This window comes from Schistocerca cancellata, chromosome 5, assembly GCF_023864275.1.
Source record: "Schistocerca cancellata isolate TAMUIC-IGC-003103 chromosome 5, iqSchCanc2.1, whole genome shotgun sequence".
Classification (NCBI taxonomy): Eukaryota; Metazoa; Arthropoda; class Insecta; order Orthoptera; family Acrididae; genus Schistocerca; species Schistocerca cancellata.
This window is the reverse complement of record NC_064630.1, coordinates 117,713,653-117,726,286: the sequence shown is the minus strand read 5'-3', so window position 1 is coordinate 117,726,286 and position 12,634 is coordinate 117,713,653.

Genomic DNA, 12,634 nt, shown 5'->3' with positions numbered 1-12,634 from the left:
AGTGTGTATATATATATATATATATATATATATATATATATATATATATATATATATATATGGTGGTCCATTAATAGTGACCGGCCCAAATATCTCACGAAATAAGCATCAAACGAAAAAACTACAAAGCCCAAAACTCGTGTAGTTTGAAGGGTTGTCCCGCTAGATGTCGCTGCTATAGGTCATACGGATAGCAACTGCGTTTTTAAAAGTAGGAACCCACATTTTTATTACATATTCGTGTAGTACGTAAAGAAATTTACATGTTTTAGTTGGACCACTTTTTTCGCTTTGTGATAGATGGCGCTGTGTAAGTAGGCTGTTTATCTTTTCTTATTGGCAACATTACGTAGCGCTCTGTGTGCTAGTTTGCATTGTTGTCTGCCATTGTAGTGTTGTGCAGCGGCAGCTGGATGTTAACAGCGCATAGCGTTGGGCAGTTGGAGGTGAGCCGCCAGCAGTGGTGGATGTGGGGAGAGAAATGGCGGAGTTTTGATATTTGTAAGAATGTATGTTATGAACTACTATATATATTATGACTATTAAGGTAAATACAATGTTTGTTCTCTATTAAAATCTTTCATTTGCTAACTATGCCTATCAGTAGTTAGTGCCTTCAGTAGTTTTAATCTTTTATTTAGCTGGCAGTAGTGGCGCTTGCTGTATTGCAGTAGTTCGAGTAACCAAGATTTTTATGAGGTAAGTGGTTTGTGAAACGTATAGGTTAATGTTACTCAGGGCCATTCGTTTGTAGGGATTTTTGAAAGTCAGATAGCGTTGCGCTAAAAATATTGTGTGTCAGATTAAGCACAGTCATTTATAATTGTTCAAAAGGGGACGTTTCATATGTGAACCCTTTGCCAAGGATACCTCACTGGAATCTTCTGATTTTTTCTTGTAGTTTGTGTAATTAGTGTAGATTTTGTTTAGTGCTAGTGCGTAGTTGTAGACAGAATCTCCTTTGTAGTTGCAGTCTTTCATTGTTGTGCAGTAAAACAGTTGTGGCACGCATGTAGATTTGCACCTTTTTTTAAAAAAAAAATGTAGTGTACAGTGGAGAAAAACTACTTTGAATGAGGATGTGAACAGAATACAGAAAGCCGGCTTAGATAGTACTTTTGGGAATAATGATGAACAAAGGGAGATCTCCATGCAAAATACTGCAGTAAAACAAATCCTGTCCTTTCGTTTTGTGTCATCCCTCTATATGTTTGTGTACCCTTGTGTATTTGTGTTTTTCCTGTCTTTATGTGTTTAGCTGATGAGAGCTGTGTTGTAGAATTTTCCTAATACTATGTTATTTACTTTGAAAAGCTGTTGAGACATTATTTATTCTGTTTTGTTGCTCATATGTGAAGGTGATGTTTCAAAAGTTATTCTGATCTTTTATGTATTTACTTATGTCATAATTCCTGTAACACTGATGTATATGTTTATTTCTATTCTTTTGTAAAGCCCCTATTACTACAAATGTTATCTGTATTATTATGTTTTTAATGATGTATTTTGTACCTTTCTTATTGTATTCTTATGTTATAAAATTGTAACTGACACCAGTTCATCATATTATTAACTTGTAAGTTACATTTCACTGCACACGTTTCTGTTGGTCATAGTATATGGACAATATGTGAGAAGTAGGGACTGTTAGTGTTTGCACGTGTGTTAATAATTCAGCAAGGGACTGGACAACAGCATTGCTGGTTCTAAGGACAAAAAAAAAAAAAAACCTTTGTGAGTGCACAAGTGGTGGTTATGGACTTGCTATATTCTCCGCAGGGATCTTCGATGGTGATTGTGCACCTGCACAGTCGCAACGGATGGCTGCTGGCCGTCTCTACAAGGACTACAGTGGGTCTACACCTTTGCTGACTCACCAGTACCATTATTTCTACAATGACTGCAGTGGGTATGCACTTCTGTTGGCCCACCAATAACGTAATCTCTACCAGGACTATAGTGGGTCTACTCTGTGATGACCTACCTACCAATATTCTTCAAAACTTCGACTGACTCGTGTGGGTTTACTCTGTTGTGGCCCATTACCTGTCTTTCCGTTGGAAGGACAACACTACTTGTTCAAGACTGCATGGAAATCCACTACTTCCGTGTGCTTTTTCTTTTACTGCTCAGACTTTGGAAAAAAAAACACTGAAATTTTACTGTGATGAACAATGTTGACTGTCTTTATGGACTGTGAGAAAATTTTAGCTTTTGACCAACATTGTATCAATAAGTGTGTGCATTTGATATCTTTGTTATTGTAATTATGAGAGATTTTATCAAATCATTATTGGCCACTGCCCAAAACAATTTGTAAAATTTTTTGTGGATAGCATGGGGGCTATGTAAGTAGGCTGTTTATGTTTTCTTATTGGCAACATTACGTAGCGCTCTGTGTGCTAGTTTGCATTGTTGTCTGCCATTGTAGTGTTGCGCAGCGGCAGCTGGATATTAACAGCGCATAGCGTTGGGCAGTTGGTGGTGAGCCGCCAGCAGTGGTGGATGTGGGGAGAGAAATGGCGGAGTTTTGATATTTTTAAGAATGTATGTTATGAACTACTATATATATTATGACTATTAAGGTAAATACAATGTTTGTTCTCTATTAAAATCTTTCATTTGCTAACTATGCCTATCAGTAGTTAGTGCCTTCCGTAGTTTGAATCTTTTATTTAGCTGGCAGTAGTGGCGCTCGCTGTATTGCAGTAGTTCGAGTAACCAAGATTTTTGGTGAGGTAAGTGATGTATGAAACGTATGTTAGTCAGGGCCATTCGTTTGTAGGGATTTTTGAAAGTCAGATAGCGTTGCGCTAAAAACATTGTGTGTCAGATTAAGCACAGTCATGTACAATTGTTCTAAGGGGACTTTTCAGCTGTAATAGTCACAAATGTGTAAGTACGTGGTAATATGTAAAATTCCGCCAGGGCGGACGGTATTTGCTTCGTGATACATTACCCGTTTAAAAATGGACCGTTTACCAACTGCGGAAAAGGTCGACATCGTGTTGCTGTATGGCTGTTGTGATCAAAATACCCAACGGGCGTGTGCTATGTTTGCTGCTCGGTATCCTGGACGACATCATCCAAGTGTCCGGACCGTTCGCCGGATAGTTACGTTATTCAAGGAAACAGGAAGTGTTCAGCCACATGTGAAACGTCAACACGACCTGCGACAAATGATGATGCCCAAGTAGGTGTTTTAGCTCCTGTCGCGGCTAATTTGCATATCAGTAGCAGACAAATTGCGCGAGAATCGTGAATTTCAAAAACGTCGGTGTTGAGAATGCTACATCAACATCGATTGAACCTGTACCATATTTCTATGCACCAGGAATTGCATGGCGACGGTTTTGAACGTCGTGTTCAGTTCTGACACTGGGCGCAAGAGAAATTACGGGACGATGACACATTTTTTGCACGCGTTCTACACTCCTGGAAATTGAAATAAGAACACCGTGAATTCATTGTCCCAGGTAGGGGAAACTTTATTGACACATTCCTGGCGTCAGATACATCACATGATCACACTGACAGAACCACAGGCACATAGACACAGGCAACAGAGCATGCACAATGTCGGCACTAGTACAGTGTATATCCACCTTTCGCAGCAATGCAGGCTGCTATTCTCCCATGGAGACGATCGTAGAGATGCTGGATGTAGTCCTGTGGAACGGCTTGCCATGCCATTTCCACCTGGCGCCTCAGTTGGACCAGCGTTCGTGCTGGACGTGCAGACCGCGTGAGACGACGCTTCATCCAGTCCCAAACATGCTCAATGGGGGACAGATCCGGAGATCTTGCTGGCCAGGGTAGTTGACTTACACCTTCTAGAGCACGTTGGGTGGCACGGGATACATGCGGACGTGCATTGTCCTGTTGGAACAGCAAGTTCCCTTGCCGGTCTAGGAATGGTAGAACGATGGGTTCGATGACGGTTTGGATGTACCGTGCACTATTCAGTGTCCCCTCGACGATCACCAGTGGTGTACGGCCAGTGTAGGAGATCGCTCCCCACACCATGATGCCGGGTGTTGGCCCTGTGTGCCTCGGTCGTATGCAGTCCTGATTGTGGCGCTCACCTGCACGGCGCCAAACACGCATACGACCATCATTGGCACCGAGGCAGAAGCGACTCTCATCGCTGAAGACGACACGTCTCCATTCGTCCCTCCATTCACGCCTGTCGCGACACCACTGAAGGCGGGCTGTACGATGTTGGGGCGTGAGCGGAAGACGGCCTAACGGTGTGCGGGAGCGTAGCCCAGCTTCATGGAGACGGTTGCGAATGGTCCTCGCCGATACCCCAGGAGCAACAGTGTCCCTAATTTGCTGGGAAGTGGCGGTGCGGTCCCCTACGGCACTGCGTAGGATCCTACGGTCTTGGCGTGCATCCGTGCGTCGCTGCGGTCCGGTCCCAGGTCGACGGGCACGTGCACCTTCCGCCGACCACTGGCGACAACATCGATGTACTGTGGAGACCTCACGCCCCACGTGTTGAGCAATTCGGCGGTACGTCCACCCGGCCTCCCGCATGCCCACTATATGCCCTCGCTCAAAGTTCGTCAACTGCACATACGGTTCACGTCCACGCTGTCGCGGCATGCTGCCAGTGTTAAAGACTGCGATGGAGCTCCGTATGCCACGGCAAACTGGCTGACACTGACGGCGGCGGTGCACAAATGCTGCGCAGCTAGCGCCATTCGACGGCCAACACCGCGGTTCCTGGTGTGTCCGCTGTGCCGTGCGTGTGATCATTGCTTGTACAGCCCTCTCGCAGTGTCCGGAGCAAGTATGATGGGTCTGACACACCGGTGTCAATGTGTTCTTTTTTCCATTTCCAGGAGTGTATTTAGCGACGAAGCGTCATTCACCAACAGCGGTAACGTACATCGGCATAATATGCACTATTGGGCAACTGAAAATCCACGATGGCTGCGACGAGTGGAACATCGGTGACCTTGGTGGGTTAATGTATGGTGCACCATTAAGGGAGGAAGGATAATTGGCCCCCATTTTTTCGATGGCAATCTAAATGGTGCAATGTATGCTGGTTTCCTACGTGATATTTTACCGATGTTACTACAAGACGTTTCACTGTATGACAGAATGACGATGTACTTCCAACATAATGGATGTCCGGGACATAGCTCACGTGCAGTTGAAGCGGTATTGAATAGCATATTTCATGACAGGTGGATTGGTCGTCGAAGCACCATACCATGGCCCGCACATTCACTGGATCTGACGTCCCCGGATTTCTTTCTATGGGGAAAGTGGAAGGATATTTGCTACCGTGATCCACCGACAACACCTGACAACATGCGTCAGCGCGTTGTTAATGCATGTGCGAACATTACGGAAGGCGAACTACTCGCTGTTGAGAGGAATGTTGTTACACGTATTGCCATATGCATTGAGGTTGACGGACATCATTTTGAGCATTTATTGCATCAATGTGGTATTAACAGGTAATCACGCTGTAACAGCATGTGTTCTCAGAAACGATAAGTTCACAAAGGTACATGTATGACATTGGAACAATCGAAATAAAATGTTCAAACGTACCTACGTTCTGTATTTTAATTTAAAAAACCTGCTTGCTACCAACTGTTCGTCTAAAATTGTGACCCACATGTTTGTGGCTATTACAGCGCCATCTATTACAAAGCGAAGAAAGAGGTCCAACTAAAACATTCATATTTATTTACGTACTACACGAATATGTAATAAAAATGGGGGTTCCTATTTTTAAAAAATGCAGTTGATATCCGTTTGACCTAAGGCAGTTGGCATCTAGCGGGCCAATCATAGCGCCATCTGGTTTCCCCCTTCAAGCTAGACAAGTTTCGTTCTTTGTAGGTTTTTCGTTTGACGCTTAGTTCGTGAGATTTTTGGCCCCGTCAAATGATGGAGCACATCTAACAAGTCGTCCTTTTTTTTGAGGTTTTATTGAGTCTTGAAAGAACTGTGACTGACATGTATTGATACTATGAAATAGTGCATTGATAATTATATTTACCACTACTATCTCATCCCAGATTCTGTCCTGCACTCGCCATCCAGGCCCCCCCCCTCCCCCCCCCCCCCCGGACAGAATGAGTGTACCCCAGCTGATGTGTCTAGTGTAAGCCATGGAATGGTGCGAACGTTTCCAAATGTCTACGAGTCGTGTATCTGAGGTGGAACGTGGGGAACAGCCAGATATTCACCTAGTGGGACGTGGAAAACCGCCTAGAAACCACATCCAGTCTGGCCACCATACAACACTTCTCCCGGCTGAGGTTCGAGTCCTCCCTCGGGCGTGAGTGTGTGTTTGTCCTTAGGATAATTTAGGTTAAGTAGTGTGTATGCTTAGGGACTGATGGCCTTAGCAGTTAAGTCCCATAAGATTTCACACACATTTGAATATTTTTGAACCAGCCTTCGTAAGTAATCCGCCGAGCAGATTAGGTTCAGTTCCGGCACGCCTACCCGAGTCCAGGAAACAGCGGATTAGCGCTCTCGGCTATCCTGGCGGGTTGAACGAAGTAAACGAACAGACGTAAACACTGACACTGTGCAGAGGAGAAATAGTTTACAAAGGGAAGTGTAAATAACGCAGCTCAAGAAATACTGCAGAATAGAAAAGACTGCCAAGTGCATATCTTAATATACGTCTTTCGACGTCAAACGCTGCTAGCAAGGAGGGGTGAAGCAGAATATGTAAAGAAACACCGTAAGTAACGGACACACTAACTTTACAAATAAAATGCTGGTTTTAACCTGAAACAACCAAAAATGTACAAGCGTATGTATCCACTTTGCAGAATAATCACGGAAGATGCTTGATAAATAAAAGCCAGACGCATCTGGTGTAATTCTTTTTAATTAAATTACAGTCAGCTGAATATGGATAACCAATAGTAAACTAATTTTAACAGCTGCTGCGGAAGATGGCCATGCAAACATAGGTATCATACTTCATTAACAATACCAAGAGAACTGGTAATTGAAGCCGAGCTTTTTTAAAAAATGTATTCTATTCAGTCCCCGAGGACATGCAGCTCTACATGCAGCTCTACTGTATGATTAAATGATGATGGCGTCCTCTTGGGTAAAATATTCCGGAGGTAAAATAGTCCCCCATTCGGATCTCCGGGCGGGGACTACTCAGGAGGACGTCGTTATCAGGAGAAAGAAAACTGGCGTTCTACGGATCGGAGCGTGGAATGTCAGATCCCTTAATCGGGCAGGTAGGTTAGAAAACTTAAAAAGGGAAATGGATAGGTTAAAGTTAGATATAGTGGGAATTAGTGAAGTTCGGTGGCAGGAGGAACAAGACTTTTGGTGAGGTTATTACAGGGTTATAAATACAAAATCAAATAGGGGTAATGCAGGAGTAGGTTTAATAATGAATAAAAAAATAGGAGTGCGGGTTAGCTACTACAAACAGCATAGTGAACGCATTATTGTGGCCAAGATAGATACGAAGCCCACACCTACTACAGTAATACAAGTTTATATGCCAACTACCTCTGCAGATGACGAAGAAATAGATGAAATGTATGACGAGATAAAAGAAATTATTCAGGTAGTGAAGGGAGACGAAAATTTAATAGTCATGGGTGACTGGAATTCGTCAGTAGGAAAAGGGAGAGAAGCAAACATAGTAGGTGAATATGGATTGGGGGGAAGGAATGAAAGAGGAAGCCGCCTTGTAGAATTTTGCACAGAGCATAACTTAATCATAGCCAACACTTGGTTCAAGAATCATAAAAGAAGGTTGTATACCTGGAAGAATCCTGGAGATACTAAAAGGTATCAGATAGATTATATAATGGTAAGACAGAGATTTAGGAACCAGGTTTTAAATTGTAAGACATTTCCTGGGGCAGATGTGGATTCTGACCACAATCTATTGGTTATGAACTGCAGATTGAAACTGAAGAAACTGCAAAAAGGTGGGAATTTAAGGAGATGGGACCTGGATAAACTGAAAGAACCAGAGGTTGTAGAGAATTTCAGGAAGAGCATAAGGGAACAATTGACAGGAACGGGGGAAAGAAATACAGTAGAAGAAGAATGGGTAGCTCTGAGGGATGAAGTAGTGAAGGCAGCAGAGGATCAAGTAGGTAAAAAGACGAGGGCTAATAGAAATCCTTGGGTAACAGAAGAAATATTGAATTTAATTGATGAAAGGAGAAAATATAAAAATGCAGTAAATGAAGCAGGCAAAAAGGAATACAAACGTCTCAAAAATGATATCGACAGGAAGTGCAAAATGGCGAAGCAGGGATGGCTAGAGGACAAATGTAAGGATGTGGAGGCTTGTCTCACTAGGGGTAAGATAGATACTGCCTACAGGAAAATTAAAGAGACCTTTGGAGAGAAGAGAACCACTTGTATGAATATCAAGAGCTCAGATGGCAACCCAGTTCTAAGCAAAGAAGGGAAGGCAGAAAGGTGGAAGGAGTATATAGAGGGTTTATACAAGGGCGATGTACTTGAGGACAATATTATGGAAATGGAAGAGGATGTAGATGAAGACGAAATGGGAGATAAGATACTGCGTGAAGAGTTGACAGAGCACTGAAAGACCTGAGTCGAAACAAGGCCCCGGGAGTAGACAACATTCCATTTGAACTACTGATGGCCTCGGGAGAGTCAGTCATGACAAAACTCTACCATCTGGCGAGGACGATGTATGAGACAGGAGAAATACCCTCAGACTTCAAGAAGAATATAATAATTCCAATCCCAAAGAAAGCAGGTGTTGACAGATGTGAAAATTACCGAACTATCAGTTTAATAAGTCACAGCTGCAAAATACTAACGCGAATTCTTTACAGACGAATGGAAAAACTGGTAGAAGCTGACCTCGGGGAAGATCAGTTTGGATTCCGTAGAAATGTTGGAACACGTGAGGCAATACTGACCTTACGACTTATCTTAGAAGAAAGATTAAGGAAAGGTAAACCTACGTTTCTAGCATTTGTAGACTTAGAGAAAGCTTTTGACAATGTTAACTGGAATACTCTCTTTCAAATCCTGAAGGTGGCAGGGGTAAAATACAGGGAGCGAAAGGCTATTTACAGTTTGTACAGAAACCAGATGGCAGTTAGAAGAGTCGAGGGGCATGAAAGGGAAGCAGTGGTTGGGAAAGGAGTAAGACAGGGTTGTAGCCTCTCCCCGATGTTATTCAATCTGTATATTGAGCAAGCAGTAAAGGAAAGAAAAGAAAAATTCGGAGTAGGTATTAAAATTCATGGAGAAGAAGTAAAAACTTTGAGGTTCGCCGATGACATTGTAATTCTGTCAGAGACAGCAAAGGACTTGGAAGAGCAGTTGAACGGAATGGACAGTGTCTTGAAAGGAGGATATAAGATGAACATCAACAAAAGAAAAACGAGGATAATGGAATGTAGTCAAATTAAGTCGGGTGATGCTGAGGGAATTAGATTAGGAAATGAGACACTTAAAGTAGTAAAGGAGTTTTGCTATTTAGGGAGTAAAATAACCGATGATGGTCGAAGTAGAGAGGATATAAAATGTAGACTGGCAATGGCAAGGAAAGCGTTTCTCAAGAAGAGGAATTTGTTAACATCGAGTATAGATTTAAGTGTCAGGAAGTCATTTCTGAAAGTATTTGTATGGAGTGTAGCCATGTATGGAAGTGAAACATGGACGATAACTAGTTTGGACAAGAAGAGAATAGAAGCTTTCGAAATGTGGTGCTACAGAAGAATGCTGAAGATAAAGTGGGTAGATCATGTAACTAATGAGGAGGTATTGAATAGGATTGGGGAGAAGAGAAGTTTGTGGCACAACTTGACTAGAAGAAGGGATCGGTTGGTAGGACATGTTTTGAGGCATCAAGGGATCACAAATTTAGCGTTGGAGGGCAGTGTGGAGGGTAAAAATCGTAGAGGGAGACCAAGAGATGAATACACTAAGCAGATTCAGAAGGATGTAGGTTGCAGTAGATACTGGGAGATGAAGAAGCTTGCACAGGATAGAGTAGCATGGAGAGCTGCATCAAACCAGTCTCAGGACTGAAGACCACAACAACAACAACTTTAAATTTTAAAGTTTGAAAAAAACTATTTCTTGTTTTTCTTCTATAGATTCCATATATGTTTTACAAGTAAATGTTTGAGTTAAATGTAACGCCTCCGTAACAGTTGTCACTTCACCCACTGAAGGTTAGATTCAATATTTCGAGATTCAGACGTTACTTACACATCAGTATGTCTTTAAAATAAATGTTGAGAGTAATAATCAACAACAGCGAACGAAAGCACCAATTTAAAAAAAAAATTTTGTGGTGATCAAGAAGTTGGTAGGACACTTTTATTGAAAGTGCGTTGATACCGCTAATAGTGTACTAAAAGGTATTTTCAGGTTCTGGACCCCACTTACACATCAGTACCTGTTTAAAAATGTCTTTAATATAATTCAACAACACTTAACGAAATTTGTTTCATTTGTAAATTTTTTTATGGTTCGGCATAAAGTGCCCCCTCCCCCCCCCCCCCGGTTGGTAATGCACTTTATGGAAAATGTCTTGGTGTTTCCCAATAGGGTTAAAAAGTTTGTTTTCTTCTTCCGTATATCTCGTAGACGTATTAATTACGCTCAGTGCTTGTAATTGTAAATCTTGCAGTATGTACATGACACGATATTTCATTTTCTAGAAAGTGTTTAAATATAGTCATGTAGCGTTTGTTTTACCTAAAACAGTTCATGTTTCTGATAACATCAAAGGCATATTTTTTAATTTGTCTTTGTTTAAAATTAATCGTTTGTCATTTTTTATTATTTCATGTTAACTGATTTGACTGGAGTGTGGTCATCATTTCTGATCCAACATCTAAGCACAAGCCTTCAGACTAATCCATTTCTCCATACTTCGATTCTTCCACATCGTTTATCTCTAACTGAGTTTGGATGTTGCTGTATTCATCTTTACTCGCATTTACTCTAAGGTCGTTGGGAGCAGAACCTTGCCGAAAGGTGGGTATTCTAGTCCCTCTTGATCGCTGCTCTTTTCTTAACTAAACTTTGTTTCTTTGGCAGGATCCACGATTAAGGATTCGAGCAAAAGTTAAGGACCGCTTACAGGGCAGGGTGGTGGTACCTGGACGAACTGACTAGGCTGAAACTGAGGCAAGACTGTCGTGTTATCGAAGCTGCCAGGCAAAGTTAAGGCATCTGATGGCTTGAAATGCACTTCAGAAAACGATTCTTGCGTGTTTCGTGCTCTGGAGAGCCCTATTGCGAACGTACCATACTGGTGATTTGTGAGAGAAACTGGTAACGCATGATAGCCTCAGCAAATCACATACGAAGCCCAGTAAACGAATACTCATAATATGCAGTACGTACAACTCAGAGCACATAATGATTGTGGTATACGTTTGAATAGTTTTATCCAGCAGACGCAAAACGTGCCGTAAATCTCTGCCGGCTGGCTCTTTCCACAGCCCAGACAAATGATTACACTGGTTGAGAAGGAAAGTACATGGTTAGTAAGAGTGAGTTATATACAACGGTATTTAGCCTGACATCGTGAAACCAGTTACAAAACATGTATTGGTGCAATAAACGCACACATCTCTGATGTTTCTTTTGAATGGTTTGTCTTCAGATTACAAAGTTCAATGTGTAGAGAGGTCTGCTCCGTCAAGCAAAAGTAATTTCCAGCATTCGAGAACTCCTGTTGTTCACTTCCCTTGGTAGAAGAGTCTTCGTTTCTATTCAGTTCTACATTTTCCAATCAGTTAAAACTGAAGTTTCCGTTTTCTGAATTATTTTATTTTCTAAATTATTTTATTGCTATTTTTTCCTTCTTCTTCGTGAGAGGAATATTTTTGTATTGTGTTCTTCCCAATAAATCTTATCCTTCAACCTATTAATAAAATTTCACACACCTGTGCACTGTTGGGTCACAAGATGATTCTTTTCCTATAGTCACTTGAACAGAAATCTTGCACGTCAGTTTTGTTACATGTCCTAGGTATTTTAACTTATCCACCTCTATTCAAGTCTTTTACAGACATTTCATCTCCACAAGGAATCTTTGACTAGAGACATTCAGAGTTCACACGAGAAATAGTGGGGTGTCACCGCCAGACACCACACTTGCTAGGTGGTAGCTTTAAATCGGCCGCGGCCCATTAGTACATGTCAGACCCGCGTGTCGCCACTGTCAGTAATTGCAGACCGAGCGCCACCACACGGCAGGTCTAGAGAGACGTACTAGCACTCGCCCCAGTTGTACGACGACTTTGCTAGCGACTACACTGACGAAGCCTTTCTCTCATTTGCCGAGAGACAGTTAGAATAGCCTTCAGCTAAGTCCATGGCTACGACCTAGCAAGGCGCCATTAACCATTTCTAGAGACAGTCTCACTTGTATCATCAAGAATGCTGTATACAAATGATGGATTAAAGTTAAGTATTCCAGCAGCTACGTAATTTTCTTTATAGCATTCATTACGTATCCTATTTCAGACTTAACGCAAGCTGGCGTGAGTTGACGCGTGCCCTTTCGGCTTCCTCGCCTTGTGTCTAGACTGTCTTGTCTAGACACAACAAATAGTTTCTCTATTCTCTCGCATTGTGATTAATAACACATTGAACAGTTTCT